Here is a 17,068-nt window from a genome sequence, read left to right as displayed (position 1 = left end):
CTTAACATGAAAAAAATGCACAGCTTTAATGTGCGATTTACTTTGAGATTTCTTAGATTAATGTACTCCGTAAAGCTTCCTGGGCTGCAACATATTACAGGTTACATTATATGGTACTTTCAGTTACACACAGTGAGGCCTCAGAGTTTAGTACATTTTATTAAATAAAGAGCTTGAATTTGTATAGTGATTTTCACAACCTCAGGATGTCCCAAAATGTTTCAAAGCCAACAACTGTTGTAATGTAGGTACAAGGTATCGAGAGTTGACAGGATTAGAGCCTTGGGACAAACAAGGAGAGTTGTTCTTGCCCTTAATTCATCATCTCAAAATTGCTCCCACCAGCAGTGACAGATTTGTAACCAACAGTAGATCACACCAGCATTATACACCTTAAAACGCTCTTGCCAGACACAACCCCAGGATTTGGAAGCTCAAAATCCGTAACTGTAATGCTGATTAACTTTTCCACTACAACTGTGAAAAACACAAAAAAAATAATCACACTGTGCTTTATTAAAATCCTACTGACAATGTTCTATGGAATTAAGAACCAGTGGATTAGGACAAGAAATAACAGCTGTAGATATTTACCAGCTTTGTTGAAGTTATCTGAAGTAAGGAATCCCTCAATGGCTCAAGCTGGTTAGGCAATGAGTAGCTGAGCCATGGTCTCTGGTCTACAGTTGGTTAGTTGATCCCAGCTGTTGTGGCAGGAGGAAAGTTACCATTGCCTAATATCCATGTTAGGAATATGCAGGGCAAAGATAATCCCAGGTTCCAACTCCTAATCACTATATCACTCCTTGCTGTAAATGCATGTGTGGACATTGGATGAGAACAGCAGTGGGCTTGACTGCAATGTAATAGCCTGTTGGCAATCACTGCCTCACATGTGAAGAATGGCCACTTTGGTGGAAGAACTGGAGGGCTCCCAGTGCTTGCAGGAACCAAACACCAGCAGGAGGGTTAATGCTTCCTGGACTGAAGGAGAAAATTGACAAAAATATGGAGGAAGAAAAAAAAACTAAACTATGATTAAAAAAAAGCTAAACTGATGAGCACTGACTGCAATATGCTGTGAAACAAAACTATTGTAATATATTTTGCAATAAATAATTTAAGCTGATTTTCAAAATAAATAGCTGTCACATGAAAATTATATGCAATATTATTTCACCCCTTCTAAAAATCTCTACTGACATTGTACAACATATGGTATTCTTTGAACTCACGAGTGCTGGAACCTTGTTTACATTACTCACCTAAAAAAAATGATTTTGAAGTTCCAAGTGCTATCCGACAATTGGAACTGGGCCTAAAATCAGTAGCTTCATTTCACAGCAATAATTCCAAACTCAATGATTTTTTATTACTACAGAACACGTGTTCACACAACAACTTGCATTTATATAGCACCTTTAACGTAGTAAAGGCCCTGATATTATCAGGGAGGTGGGATGGCAGCCGGGGTGGGGGGCTGACTGGGCAACCCGACCAGTGAAATCCGTCCGTTCCCCATCTGATTGCGGGTAAATTGAAGCAGTCGGAAACCTGCGCAGTGGGCAGACTGCGCACCCGCATCACAGGCAGTCAAGCCAGAGGAGCTCCTCTTAAAAGAGGCAGACATGCAATGCTGCTCTTGCAGCAAAGAACCAAAATTATAGAATGGAGCAGCCCAGGGGAAAGGCTGCTCCCAGATTTACTGATGCCTCACTCCAAGTCTTACTGGATGGGGTGAGGAGGAGGAGGGGGAAAATTTCCTACGGTAGGAAGTGGCCTGTCTCTGCCACCAAGAAGGCCTGGCTCGAGGTGGCAGAGGAGGTCACCAGCAGCAGCAATGTCTCCCGCGCATGCATCCAGTGCAGGAAGCACTTCAATGACCTAGGTCAGCCAAAGTGAGTACACTTACTCATTCTCCTACACTCAGTCTTCCACATCACTGCCCCCACCCCCCAACTCATTCTGTACATGCCAACACTACTCTATCACATCACTCTTCACACCCACTCAAAGCTCATCCTTAATTTACCTGCACTTACTCACCTCCCCAGTACTCATCCCACCACCACCACTCAACCCAATCCTCATACAGTGTCATGGCTCTATCTCATACTCACCCTATGATGTATCTTACAGTCAGCCTCACCCAAACCAATGCATTCAGCAGTTGGCCATGTCACCATCCCTCACTCACTCCTCTCTACTTTCTCCCCTTATAGGAGAGGAGACCAGACCAGAATGCACGGGAGAGGGCGAAGACCGGAGGGGGGCCACAACATCAGGACTTCCGCATGGACGCGGAGCAAGAGGCTCTTCAAGTGAACCGCACCCTCGAGTGCCTGTCTGTCGGGGATGCCGAGACTGCCACCTGAAACGACTGGTGACAGAACTTTAACATTCAGCACTCAATAGCAAATGATGTTAACATGCCTTGCCATCTTCGGCACCTCAACATCTGTCATAATACTGGACATTGCCTTCTGTTCTCTTACAGGGCCTTCAGCAACCGCCGTGATGGCGGAGGGTGATTCCTCAGAGGACCCGCCAGCCTCTGAGGGGGCACCTTCATATCTGAGCGAGCCATCCACCAGCGCAGATATAAACGCCTCGGTGGGTCCCCGTCCTCACTTAGTTGGGGTCGCACAGTGAGTCACCACACACGTGAGCACGAACAGACACTGGTGGCAGGGGCAGCCGTGGAGAGTCCGCGTCGTCGGGAGCACTCTTCTCCAGGCTCTGCTCAGCTGGACACAAATACTGAACGCTGGGGGCCATCTTTTAAAAGGAGAATGATCAAGGGGCAGCAGCACATTTGAGAGGTGCTGGGAGAGGTACCACGTGCACTCTCCACAATCGCACAGAGGATGGAGGAATCCAACTCCTTCATGAGTGGAATGGTGGCAAGGGCACAGGAGGGAATCTCAGATACTGTCACAGGAACGTGAGGGCATCTCTGAGATAGTGTCACGGGTAAGTGCGGGAATGTCTGCGATGGAGGGAAGGCTAGCCTCCATCGAGCTTCAAGCACGGCTCACCAATGAGCCCTTCGGACTCGGTGAGCAACTTTCTGCTGCCTTAAACAGGCGGGCAGATACACTAGCACTGGCCTTACAAGGCTTCACACATGTCCTCCAAACTATCATCCAGCAGGGTGGGAGTAGTGATGTGGGCCTAGCCCAGGAAAGGGATGATGGCGAAAGGGGACATGGAAGTGGGGACGCCACTCAAAGCGCTCCCACGTCTCACCCGTTGGCCCCCTCCCCCTCAACTAGTACCCGCAAATGCTACCTCTCCAGGTGGTGCAGGTAGAGCAGTCTTTGGAGGGGCCCTCATGGGCACCGATACCCAGAGGGCCCAAAGCATCTAATCAGTCAGGGCATGACAAAGAGCAACCTGCCACTACCTCTGCTGCAGCCACAGGGGAAGCACCACGTAGGAGTAGTCGGAAGCATAAGGCAAAGGTTTTGTGAGCACAAAGGTGTTTGATGGTTTGTCATGTTTTTATTTATATCTGATTTTTGTTAATGGCATATTAAATATTATCGTCACCACTACTGCTATATCTTGGCCATTCTTGACTGGCTTGTGTAATAAGTCCCTTTCATTAGGTTCACCACGAACACCCACACTTGATGCCACCCATTGGGTCACCCTACAGTGGATGTATATGTAGTTGCACGACTATTTTGTGCAGGTGCCTGTGGCACAGCACTCTTGTGGAGCGCCACGTGGCGGAGGTGGACAGCGTGCCTGGTGACGTTACTCGTCCTCGAAGTGATGAATGCAGCTATGACGCCCCACATCCTGACGTTGAGTTTGAGGGGGTCTGCAAAGTAGGTAAATGTGTTTGTACAGCAGAGTTTAGGGTATAAATTAATAATTTTGAGTGGAAAGACAAAGGCGTTGCAGTTTATCTGAAGTGACAAAGTGCCCTGCTGCAATAAATGAGGTATTTCCACGGTCAAAAAATCCTTTGCATCTCCCACTGGCTGTTGGCTGAAACACGTCTGCTCCAACGGAGTGTTTCCCACAGCACGGGAAACACGCTGAGGATCCTTCAAAATTGCACCCCTGCCAAAATCTCCACTCAATGAGGTCTGTCAAGTACTTCAAATAGCTAAATAAGTATCTAAATTATCATCCCGCCGGCTTTAATTGCCGGTGGGAGTCCCGCATGCAGGAGCTGCGTGCGCACCCGAACGCATCATTGGGGAACCCGGAAGGGAGCAGGTTGGAGCCGGGCTCTGAACCCGTTCCGGGATTCTGCCATTTTCGGAGCCCCCCGCCCCCACTCGGCCACCCGAAAATCGGCCCCAAAGTGTTCCAAGGAGCTACACAGGAGCATTATCAAACAAAATTTGACACAGAGCCACATAAGGAGATATCAGTCAGATGACTAAAAGCTTGGTCAAAGAGGTAGGTTTTAAGAAGCGTCTTAAAAGGAAGGGGGGTGTGTGTGTGTGTGTGTAGGGAGGGAATTCCAGAGCTTAGGGCCTAGTCAGCTGATCGCACAGCCACCAATGGTGGAGCAGTTAAAAATTGGGGATGCGCAAGAGGCAAGAATTGGAGGAGCGCAGCGGTCTTGGAGGGTTATAAGGCTGGAGGTTACAGGAGATAGGGAGGGGTGAGGCCATAGCAGGATTTGAAAACAAATGAGAATTTTAAAAACATCTAAGGCAGCTCATAGTTGTACCCAGTCATGCAGCAACTGTGTTTGTGATGGCTTGTCCTCTCGGGCTGATGTCAATATCAGAGTTGGCGAACTGAAGCTAAAGATTGGAGTAGATAATGCAGCAGGACTTCAAAGAGCCATTCAAAACTACTTGTGCTGCCTGATCTGAAGCATTAGATTGAGAGTAAATAATGCTATCATGCTTGTAATTCAGAAGAGTCTGTCAGAGTAGTACCTACCCATCAATTTCTTTTGACATATAGGCAAGACTGAAGTCCAGTTATTTTTTTCTGGTACTATTAATTATATTGAAGTATTTGCTGTAGATGTTAGATACAAGAACACATAAATACATGTATTCATGGAAGTATGTCACAAATAAATCCATGAGTACACCAACTGCATGTTCCTGGTGTTGACTACTGTGGTATACTCTAACATTTTTATAATGAATGGCACTTGGCAGAACTTGTCAAAACACAGAATGGAGTAAGCATCTTTCTCTCATTTCTGTATTAATAAATGAACCAACAACTTCAATAGTACTTTCATACTGCTCTACCTTTCATAGTTAAACAGTATGTAAACCTCCAAGAGGATCTAACCGGGCCTAAATCAGTAGCTTCATTTCATAACACTAATTCCAAACTCAATTATATTTATTACAGCACTTTCACAGAACACTCCTGCATTTTTCAGTCAGTCAATCTGTTTTATCATTAGCCACAACAAGCAATTATACATGAGAAACAGCCCTGCTCCAGTGAATTAAATTACTATTTAATAAATACAGAGGAGCCAAGAGGTGGTGGCACTCAATGTTGGGTGCAGGATTCTAAAATGAGAATTTATTCAGATTTTAATGTCCAAAGTTCAGGAGCCTTAATTTTGGAATCATAGAATAAGAAGAGAAAATGTCTATATAGAAACGTGGTTTGCCTTAAGAATTGCTGCACTTTGTCAGTTGAACAGAATATAGGACTTAATAAATGCACATACTAGTGACCTCTAATATTAGATCAGGCAGATCAAAAACAATGAAAATGGCACTTTCTTTGCCAATGGGGGTGAACAACACCTAAAGAGAGCAGCACCTAAAAGAGGTTAGAGGGTGAAGAACAGCCTACAACATACATATGGGCAATGACCTGACATCAGAAATCACAAACATCAAAGGCAAAACTCCCTTGCAATTCTACTTGTTGGCACCCTAAGCTTGCTTCCATGGATATGTGGATTGCTTGTATGTTTAAAAAAAGTGTACAAATATTTTTTGAAATTAAATGCTAAGCCCATCTGTACACTGTAATAAATGCTAGTTTACTCTCCACAGCTATCACAGCAAATATTGGAAATGCATTCTACACTATAGTTCAATAAAATTATATAAATGTGTTCCTTTTCTGATTACTTCAAAATCATAGTTTATCCTACTTGACTGACTAGATTCAAATGTTTAGCATGTCTGTGTAATTGATATGTTCACTGACATCATGGGGTCAACAGTTTTGTCAACTTATGAAGATTCTGGCCACAGATTTGCCAACCGATGTAGCTGATCTAGTTCTGGAATTGGTGTTTGATTTGTACAAGAAACCAAACAATGATGAAACATCTGCCTGTTGATCAATTACCATCATTATAACCATTTTCTGTCAATAAATCTTAGCTAGGTTTGGCCACTTCAGAATTTAGTTTAGAAAAATCCTTGATTTACAGCATAAATAAATAATGGATGGTTGAGAGAGAGAGAGAGAGAGAGAGAGAGAGAGAGAGAGAGAAATTACATAATTAAAGAGGGTTCAGAAGTCATTGAACATAAGAGTGAAGTTCCAGTGGTTTTCCATTGTTGCTGGTCAGAAGCCTACTTACCCCCTACTGCAGAGTGTCATGGCGAGCATCAGTACCCAGGATGCTCCATTCAACTGGTGCCCAATAACACACATACTGGCCAAGTCAATGGAAGATAAGAATTTTTGGGAAACAAGTTATTTAAAAAACCTGCCTTGTATAACAAACCAACCCATCTCCCACCATTGGACAATTGAAACAAGCCTACACAATAAATTTGTTGCTATTCTTCAATTTCATGGTAATTGGGACAATGCAACATGTAGACCATATTGCAACTGCATGCTGCATCATTAGTAAAACACTAATATTTACACAAATCAGTCAGAGCTAACTTAACAGCTGTAGTACTTGCAATATGCTCCAAATTACAAAAATGATGGTTGAGATCCAGTTTAAACACATTGGTAGATCAGTTTCTTTATAAAAGGCTTACCATTCACAAAATCCTCTGCTGGGAGCAGACATTTAAAAATGCAGATCATTTGAATACACGTGATCACCCCAGGGTCAGCAACAAACAGGCAACTACATTTGTTCAATAAATTCAGGCCTTTAACACACTAATGACTATTCTTCCAGAAAGACCCCTCAGCTTTATTATCTTGCCTAGTAATTCCATTTACCCTGAAAATAAATCTAAATGCTCAAAGTGAGGGCAAAAAAAAACACCCATGAAAATATGAATAGGAATTGTGGATTTTTCTCACTTAATTTTCTATGGGCAATTGTGCAAGCCTTTACAGCTTCGGCATGCTAAAAAAAATGGCAAACATGTTTGCATGCACGTCAGTGCGCTAAATGTCATTTCCCAGCTTTCATTGGAGTTCCAGCATTTCAGTTTTCATGTTTCTATCATTTTTTTTTTAAAGTTTGGAAGAAGGGTTCTGCTGAAATGTTTTCAGATGCTGACTGACCTGCTGAGCATTAACAGCATTTTCTATTTTTCTTTCACTGTTGCTCACTAGGCTTCCTGTTGGATCATGCCTTTTAAGATCTGTTGCACCTTTCAGTGTAGAAAAGGAGCCCAAAGGAGGGGTAGTGATGCAATGCATTTTAATACTATTTAATCAGAAGAAATCAATCCTTAAAGCTCAACTAAGTTTCTGTCAACAGTTTTTAAAAAAGTAATTTATACTTTTTTCCAGCATTTTCAAAATTTAAATTTTTCTAGATTGGATTTAGAAAAAATCTTGTCAATTATTCTGATTTATTTGTTTAAATGGCTAATAGTAATTGAATTCAAGATGTTGGCATAGAGAATTTCCCTTAGTAAGTATTTCGCTCTTGTCTTTTGGGATTTGCTCAAAGTTTCAACCTGTTGAGCAAAACTGCTCCATTTTTATATCAAGCATGCTCAACATCCCTATGGATATGAACCAATTCATTAGTTAATGCCAAATTATTCCTTTCTATGCTTTAAAATGTTAACATTCTGAATTGTGCAACATAAGAGTTCTATAAAGCATTGACTAGAGTCATTAAAACAGGATAAGAATGGATTGAAAAATAGATTGCTTTAATTATTTTAAAAAATGCACTTATTTTCAAATTCAGCTATTATAAAATGTATTGAGTTCAGAGTCATAGCTCTTTGAAATTTCTTATACAGGGAACATGTTTTAGATGGAATAACTAATCTAACTTAAAAATAGTCTAATAGTAGCTCAGGGACATGGGACACATGCAGAATTAAAATATTACCTGAAAGATTAGCTAATGTTGGCACTATCCATGACTCAGGATATACCTTACTGAGAATTGATCAGATTTGTTAATCAACCGGTCATATAAAGCTACATGCAAGATACTACTATAATGCTTAACTCAAACTCATGTTTATTAATATTGCAAATTCAAAACTTCTATAAAAAAAACTTGCATATATAAAGCTCCTTAACCCAACCTCAGGATAGCTCAAAGTCACATCCAAAGAATGATTTTGAATTGCAGTCACTGTTATGAAAGAAAACATGGCAGCAAATTTGTGTACATAAAGGCCACACAAAAGGTAAGAGATGAATGGCCAGTTAATCAGTTTTTGGTGATGGATTTCTGTCAGAAAATAACATTTTGGGATATGGTATATGAGTAATTTGAGACATGCCATATGGTAAGTGTAGAAGGAACAGGTGACTTTGGCCAGACAATAGTGCAGCTGACAGGAAAAAGATACACTGAGGACTGGTTTGGGGCTCATGCAAGACCATAGGGATACTGCTCCTTTGATTTTTCCCCTGATGAATGGCTGATCCGAATACTGCAGAATTTTTTTTTTAAAAAACCACACTGTACTTTGTGGGTGGGATAAGATTATGGATTGCCCGTAAGTTTGCACAGTGTAAATAACAGACAGCAGTGATGGAAGGTGCAATATTAGAATCAGAAATTTACGGCACAGAAGGAGGCCATTTGGCTCAGTGTCTGTGCCGGCCAAAAAAGAGCTATCCAGCCTAATCCCACTTTCCAGCTCTTGGTCTGTAGCCTTGTAGGTTGCAGCAGTTCAAGTGCATATCCAAGCGCTTTTTAAATGTGATTAGGGTTTCTACCTCCACCACCCTTTCAGGCAGTGAGTTCCTTCTGGGTGAAAAAAATTCTCTTCAGCTCCCCTCTTGTTCTTCTATCAATTACTTTAAAATTAATGTACATCAAGATCTTAATTTCCTTCTATCCCAATCTTATGATCTCAAGAGCTTGTGACCATATATTCCATAACCTTAATATTAACTGAGGTCACTTTTTGGGCTATTTTTAATCTGAATGCTAATAAACCTCTACATAACACCTTCCTTGCTCAACAAGGACAGATATCTTTGTTGTATTGATCTCTTACTAGGTCAACTCGATACAAAGCTAATAATTTATTATTTAAAAATTTTGAAAACATAAGGAGCCATAATCTTCACTAAGTGCACAACTACTAATGTAGGTAGTATTGAAGTTTATGGATTAATTTTATGACAATTAATGCATCAACCTCCATACATATTAAAAGTTGCTGTAACACAGTTTCAGGACACTGAGTGTTTGCACAGCCAAGTTTACAGTAGCACACCAAAAGAGATCATATGCAATTTGGAGTCTGACAACCCATACTACATGCACCCAGTCATAAGGCTTACACAAAAAGTTGCCTTATTTCAAGAGCATTACCACATTTTCTGGTGAAGTCCTGCCAGTTCATGACTGATGAGACTTAAATAAAGTTGTGATGTGCATTTTTGCCTATTTGTAGCTTTTAATAATTTGGCACTAACTGAGCAATCTATTGCTTTGAGAATACAGGAGTTGAGCTAGAAATAGAATAAGAGACAAGTTTCTATGGGAGGAATAGCCTTTTCTCAACCCTGACTTTTCTTATGCTTGTCACACACAAGGAAATGTGATTAACATGATGAGATACATTAAGCAAAGCAAAAGTGCAGTTTCCTTGCCTGAAAGTACCAATTACTGCCTGACAAATGCAGCAATTTTTGATTAGCAACTGAAATCCATAAAATGGTTTACCACATCCAACCAAAGGATGGTCTCCTGCATCACAGCACCAGACAATCAGCAGTGAATGCAAAATGTTTCTACAGTAACAGTTTCACACCAAAGTTTATAAAGGCACTACACTAAAGGCACTAATCTGCAGGCTTCAGTTTAAACTGAGTATTAAGAATACACAGTCAGAAGCTATTCGATTAATCTGACTTTCTGAAAAAAATATTCCAGGAGGCCAGTTACTGAAGTTACTTGAATCGTATAGAATTGTTAAAAAAAGTGTTTTTTAAAAAAAAGTTGCTTTGATGTTATACTCATTTGTGGGAAACAAGTTGGGACAGTTTGGTTTAACAATTTAATTGTACAGTCAAGTTACTTCCAGCCCCATGTTCAAGATTCTAGAATATCAAAATTGAATTGAACTACATACAAGAGCATAAATTCTAAACTAGATTTGAACAATTCAGCTAAAATAGGAAAAAAAGATTAAGTTTGGATGCCCTAGGACTTCTATTAGAGACAATTTAAAATACTCGATCCTTCTTTAGAGAATCAAAAATACCATAACCCTGTAATTACAAAATAGTGCAATCTCAACATTCCTCAGAAGGAGGAAGGGTACAAAGATGAATCCTAGATGTAGAATATTTTAGAGATACCCCATTTCACAATAGTGCAGATTGGTTGGACAGCCTACAGTAAATTAAGGCACACTTAGATGTGTTTTGCTTCTTTACCAGGACTATTTTTCCTTGAGATGAGCTCACCTATGATCTACACAAGTATCAACAACCCACAAATTGGTAGTCCAACTCCATTCTATTCCCTCCAAAAGGGAAAATCTGGATTTCCCAGTTTAAGCTTAATTTAATCAGTTAAAATCAGCTAATTTGTACCCTCACTGTCCAATATGGTTACAGCACACGAGTATTGCAAGTGGCCTCATCGCAAGAAAACACCTGTATTATGTCACCAACTAGCCAGCCTCTGCAACAATATACAAGTTCTAACTAAGTAAAATATTAAGATTCCAAACATTTGTACAACATGCAATATAAATACTGTAGCATACATAACAAGGAGCATTGGTGTCCCAAATACAGCATGGACATGCATATAGACCACCCTGCATATAGACCCCCAACTCTCTGGAAAAAGTAAATTAACTTGCCTATAAGCTGCAACTTAAAATTATGTTTAACTTCAGAAAAAAGTGGTGGCTTGTATTAATTATTAACATTCACAACATTACCTCTCGAGTCCCCCAAAAGGTAGAACACACATGGCCCGTGAAAAATTACAATATCCAGGGCACACAAGGAGTCGTATTGTTACAATCCCCAGGTCACTACTGTTTAACTAGATATCAGGCAGTAAAAGGTACTCTCCAGATTGTAGGGGCGCAAGGTCTATTTACAGAAGTGAGCGGTGAGAACATCTTCCAAAGACCTGAAATGGATTTAATAAAAACTGCATGACTGTACACATTTCCTATTGTCTGAAAACACTTCCTGCGTCACAAAATTCATACAAAATTCTGGGCCACCTTCACCTGAATTCATATTCTAAACATAACAGACCACAACAACCACGTCATGAACACTGGGACACCAGAAGCACAACTGGATTGGAGGGAGCAGGGAATTGGAGCTAATTTCTTCCTGGGCTGCAATTCTCATTACTAAGTGGAAGTGTCTGAGCCCATTTTATGTATGAGAACAGCAAGGAAAGAATTAAGGGTAGATGAGTCTGGAGGTGACAAACACATGTATACAGATTTCAGCAGCAGCAGGGCTGAGGTAGGGTCAAATGCAAAAAAATGTCAGATGGAAGTAGTGGTCATGGTGATGGATAGGATGTGTAGTTTGAAGTTCAGCTCAGGGTCGAACAGGATGTCCAGACTGTGAATGGTATGGTGCAGGCTGAGACCATGGCTGTGTGGGGGCTGGAGACAATGGGGTCAAATTTTTTGGCACTCCACTCCCGGGCACTGGACAAGAGCAACATACCTGAAGTGTACAGTTCCTGTTCAGATGACACCCCAAGCACAGGTGTGTCTCCCTTGGCAGGACCTAGCAAGGGTGTAGGGAGAAATTCTAGTACAATTGCACGCCATTAGAGCATTCTGGCTGGAGGACAAGGAGAAAAACATTTTAAAAAAAAATTTACATCCAGGATAGCTTCTCCGTGGCTGATCCGGATTCCTATCTCCAATCTCATACATCTCATTATTTTTTTTTATTCGTTCACGGGATGTGGGTGTTGCTGGCAAGGCCGGCATTTATTGCCCATCCCTAATTGCCCTCGAGAAGGTGGTGGTGAGCCGCCTTCTTGAACCGCTGCAGTCCGTGTGGTGACTGTTCTCCCACAGTGCTGTTAGGAAGGGAGTTCCAGGATTTTGACCCAGCGACGATGAAGGAACGGCGATATATTTCCAAGTCGGGATGGTGTGTGACTTGGAGGGGAACGTGCAGGTGGTGTTGTTCCCATGCGCCTGCTGCTCTTGTCCTTCTAGGTGGTAGAGGTCACGGGTTTGGGAGGTGCTGTCGAAGAAGCCTTGGCGAGTTGCTGCAGTGTATCCTGTGGATGGTGCACACTGCAGCCACAGTGCGCCGGTGGTGAAGGGTGTGAATGTTTAGGGTGGTGGATGGGGTGCCAATCAAACGGGCTGCTTTGTCCTGGATGGTGTCGAGCTTCTTGAGTGTTGTTGGAGCTGCACTCATCCAGGCAAGTGGAGAGTATTCCATCACACTCCTGACTTGTGCCTTGTAGATGGTGGAAAGGCTTTGGGGAGTCAGGAGGTGAGTCACTCGCTGCAGAATACCCAGCCTCTGACCTGCTCTCGTAGCCACAGTATTTATATGGCTGGTCCAGTTAAGTTTCTGGTCGTTGGGCCCTGGGCGTTGAAAAATGGCAAGAAATAAAAAAAACGAGTACTTAGGTAACAGAACGTATAATATCAAAGCCACTGACTTAGTTTTCACAGGGAAAAAAATGGTTAGCAATCAGTGAATTCAATCCCCAAAACCCCAGTGAAATACCATGCAATATATTAAAAAAAACTGATTTATTCATTCACTATAAGATCAGTGACTGTCATAATGCTTTAGATGTTACAAGGCATAACATCCTTTATAAAACCAGGTATGCTCCAACTTGTCATTATCAGCTAATCTATATTAAATGTCTTGTGAATAATACTGTTGCACTCCAAATGTGGGTGCAGTGCAAAATATGTCTCACTTTTCTGATTGGGTCAAATTTCACTAAGATCAGTACAAGTAGATGCGTCTTTTTTTTGTTTTAATTGAGCTTTGGGAAACTTCAAAAAAAGAAACAACTGTGGGAGTTTTTGCCCGATTACCTTTAGGGAACAGGGATGACTGTTATTCACCTCCTTCACAAACATTGTTAATTTTACAAAGTTCAGGGAAAGAAATGGGCTTGATGCAGCAAACAGCCCCGTTTCAGACGTTCATCCAGTTGTTGAACTTTGGCTTTCAACAACACAATACTGGTTGTAATTTGCAAGTTGAAACATTTTACAAGACTCTGCTGCCATTTATCTACAAGACAGCTCAAGGTAAGTACTCAGAGCAGTGAAAAGAAGAATAAATGAAACCCAGTCCACGGTCAATGCAGTCATTTATCTTCAAATGCGATAAGCACACAGCACCATGTGAATGCACAACCTCACAAATGAAACAGTACATCATTCAGCCTGGCAGTAAGAAACACACTCAATAGCCTCCGGACACCACACACTTGTTTGGTTAACACTGCAGTATTTGAAGAGGAAAACTACCATTTTAAAGACGATGAACTGAAAATGTACCTAGTCTTCTGAACCACACATTACATTTTGCACTATCCAGCATTGTAACTGGGAATATTGCTACTTCGTCTTCCTCCGATGTTTGCTGGATAATATTGATTCAGATGAGAATTTGATCTCATCCTTCCAGAGCACCAATCCAACATTATAGCTTTTAACATCCTCCTGGACAGTACCTCAGTTTAACATCTCATCCAGATAGCACTTGACAATGCAGCACTCCCACAGATCTGGAGTGCCAGTCTAGATTTTGCACTGAAGTGCTGGTGTGGGACTTGGACCCACGAATATCCTGACTCCGAGCTAACAGGATGGTTTAAAAATCAAGAGTTTGCCTCATTTAAAAACAAAAAGTAACCTCATCCAATAAATGAGTGAAAACAGAGTTAAATCCCTCACACAAGTTTAAAAAACAGCAGGCAGGATTCGGGTGCTTTAAAAAAAATAGGGTAGTTTAAATGTTAAAATTTTAACTGCCATTAATTCCAATAAGGAATCACATTGGATCAGTGACTTTTTCCAGTATATACTAGCACATTTTTCCTAATTGGCATCAGCACTAGATGGGTCCAATCCAACACAAACAAGACCTATGAAGAGAATTTATGATCAGAGGTGTGACATGTGTGGGGGCACTCAAGGCTGGAGCACTGTACAGGAAACTTTACCTCACGTCTAAATAGGATTATATTAATCCATGAAAAAGTATAAAGGGTTTCTATAGCATTGCTCATCCACTTAATTCAACTCCCCAAAAATAGATTCTGTTGAAGTCGAGAGTTTCTTTATAGAAAGTGGAAACACCAGTCTGTCCATCACAAGCCAAAACACAAACATTAAAACTCACCTGTGCTCAGCTCTTACATCTGACAATTCAGTAAATCAACTGGACAGCTGTATTAAAACAATTCATATTTCTGCATCTTTAACCAAAGCTACTTTCTCCCCCCTAAACATGGCCATTTCATGCACATTTTTAAGCCACTGAGACTGAAATTGTTGGTGAATTCAGCTGCAAAGAACAGTAGTCAAAACAATGCAAGGGCTTAACCCAACAGGTAGAGCAGCTGGGATCTTAAGTGCAGTCCCTTTCTCCTCCTCCAACATTAAAAGTTGCTCACTCCAAATGAATTTTTCTGCTACTGAGTGTATGCAGAAATCAAAGGTCAAGTTCACTGTCAAGTCCAACAGTAAACTTGGGAGGAAAAGCTGTCACTGATCAATGCAGTGGAGCTGGCACAGAGAAGGATGGCTACGTAGATGTTATGCAGCAACTCAATCCTTAACGAATATTTGAACCAGCATGACATTTTCAGTGGCAAGTTTTATTTTTTGGCCTGTACAATCCGCAAAAAACAGCCATGCACAACCTCTCCTTTTGAACTTTTTTTTAAAAAAGTAACTTTTCAGAGGTAAGCAAGAAATATGAAGCATACTCAAGTAACAAAAATTATGGATAGCCCCAATTGACTTGTAAATTGCTAGTGACAGGATTACCAGTATCAGCGAGTAATACAAGTATGGAACAAGACCATTTAGCTCACTGTCCTCCTTAGAGCCATTAGTTCAGATGATTACGACTCTTCCTAATTTATTTAATCTGAGTGGTGTGAATAATTACAACGAAGATTTCAGAAAATCAAAATTCTTCCCAAATCCCAAAGTTAATAAAAGGATGTCGGAACTGAATAACAGATTGTAACGTTGCACTGACTGATTACATTCTTATAGTCCCAAGAGAGCAGGATCTGTAGTCATAAAAATTACATCACAAGAAGAGGACATCATATCTGTGCCAGTTCTTTAATTGGGGCCATCTACTTTAATCCCATTTCCTCATATCTTTTTATATCCATCTTTTCAAATACTTATCCAATTTCCTTTCAAATTATGTTCTAATCTCTGTCTCAATAGCCACTTGTGGTAAAGCATTCCACGTCCAAATAAAATCTTCCAATTTCCCCATTGTTCTTCTAGTTTATGCCCCTTTGCTACCAATTTGCAAACCAGCAGAAACAGTCTTTCACCATTTACCCTCAATTCTGAAAACTTTAGAGCCCTCTTAACCTTTATTCCCTCCAATGAAAAAGCATATCAAGCATTTATTCATAAATATAACCTCTAATTCCTTGCATCCTTCTCGTGAATCTTGACTGTACCCTTTCCATGGAGATACACACAGAGTTGATCTGAAGTGTTCAAATACTATACAGTCTTTAGCCAGATGCTTTTGCAACATACAAAGGAGCTAACCAACTATCCAGTCAATAGATTTGCCAAACGATACTCATTACAAGTGCTAATCACACATTTTGTTTTAAAAATGGAAGCTATTTTGATGAATGGCACTGAAGTACACACCTACATACCATGAAAAGATTTTCTTGTGCTTAATGCAAAAGGCTATTCCTGTAAGCAAGGCCTCGCTACTAAGAACCAATGTTACTTTAGGCACACCATATCTGGCAATGTAGTGAGCCTGAACACATGCTAATCATATTTAGCTTACTGGATAGGTCTCTTAGATTTAGGGAAGCAGTAGAATAAATACGCCATCAGACCACAGATTAGGCTATGAACTGTGGAACAGGCTTATTAAAAAACCAGCACCAATAAACAATATAGTAGTTCATAGAACATTTCCTACACCTCCTCGATATAAAAACAAATAGCATGACCCTTCATCAAGATTAGACTTGGATCAAAGTTATAACACAATATATAGGTGCATTTTTGTTGGACCCACAGACTCTCCAGCTCCTATTAAACAGTCTCAGTCAGAACCGATGAACTCGAGCAAGAAGTCCAACACATATTTTGCATCTTCTTAAGTTCAACCAGTAACAAAGGAAATCACATTCATCTTTTACAATTACATTACATGTTAAAACACAAGAATGCACTTGCTGATCAATATGGTTGAGCATTATGACATGTAGTGCCAATACTTAAGAGCCATGAGGGAAGTTCTGCTTGTGTCCTACTATATTCTTCTAAGCTAACTTTTCAACAAAAAACAATACCCTAATACACAAATTAAAAATTTTAAATGACTGGTTTATACTGTGCAGAATTTTGAGGACTATGCAACCCAGATCCTCACAGTTGAAGCAATATGCATCTCCAACTTTGAAGCTGGGCAACCATAAACAAAAATACTTCCAATGTTTTAGAATGATGGGTACTTTTCATTGAGCCCAAAATGCTAATTTCTTTAAAAT

General features: G+C 40.7%; 1 protein-coding gene across 3 annotated transcripts in view; it reads right to left on the bottom strand.

Moving 5' to 3' along the window:
- Nucleotides 1-17,068, bottom strand: part of LOC137301743 (D-glucuronyl C5-epimerase-like) — an 82,949-nt gene that overhangs the window by 6,468 nt on the left and 59,413 nt on the right. The window lies entirely within an intron of this gene.

Source organism: Heptranchias perlo, chromosome 34 (genome assembly GCF_035084215.1).
Source record: "Heptranchias perlo isolate sHepPer1 chromosome 34, sHepPer1.hap1, whole genome shotgun sequence".
In the NCBI taxonomy this organism is placed as follows: Eukaryota; Metazoa; Chordata; class Chondrichthyes; order Hexanchiformes; family Hexanchidae; genus Heptranchias; species Heptranchias perlo.
Note: the sequence above shows the minus strand (reverse complement) of the source record. Positions and strands in the feature narration are given on the sequence as shown.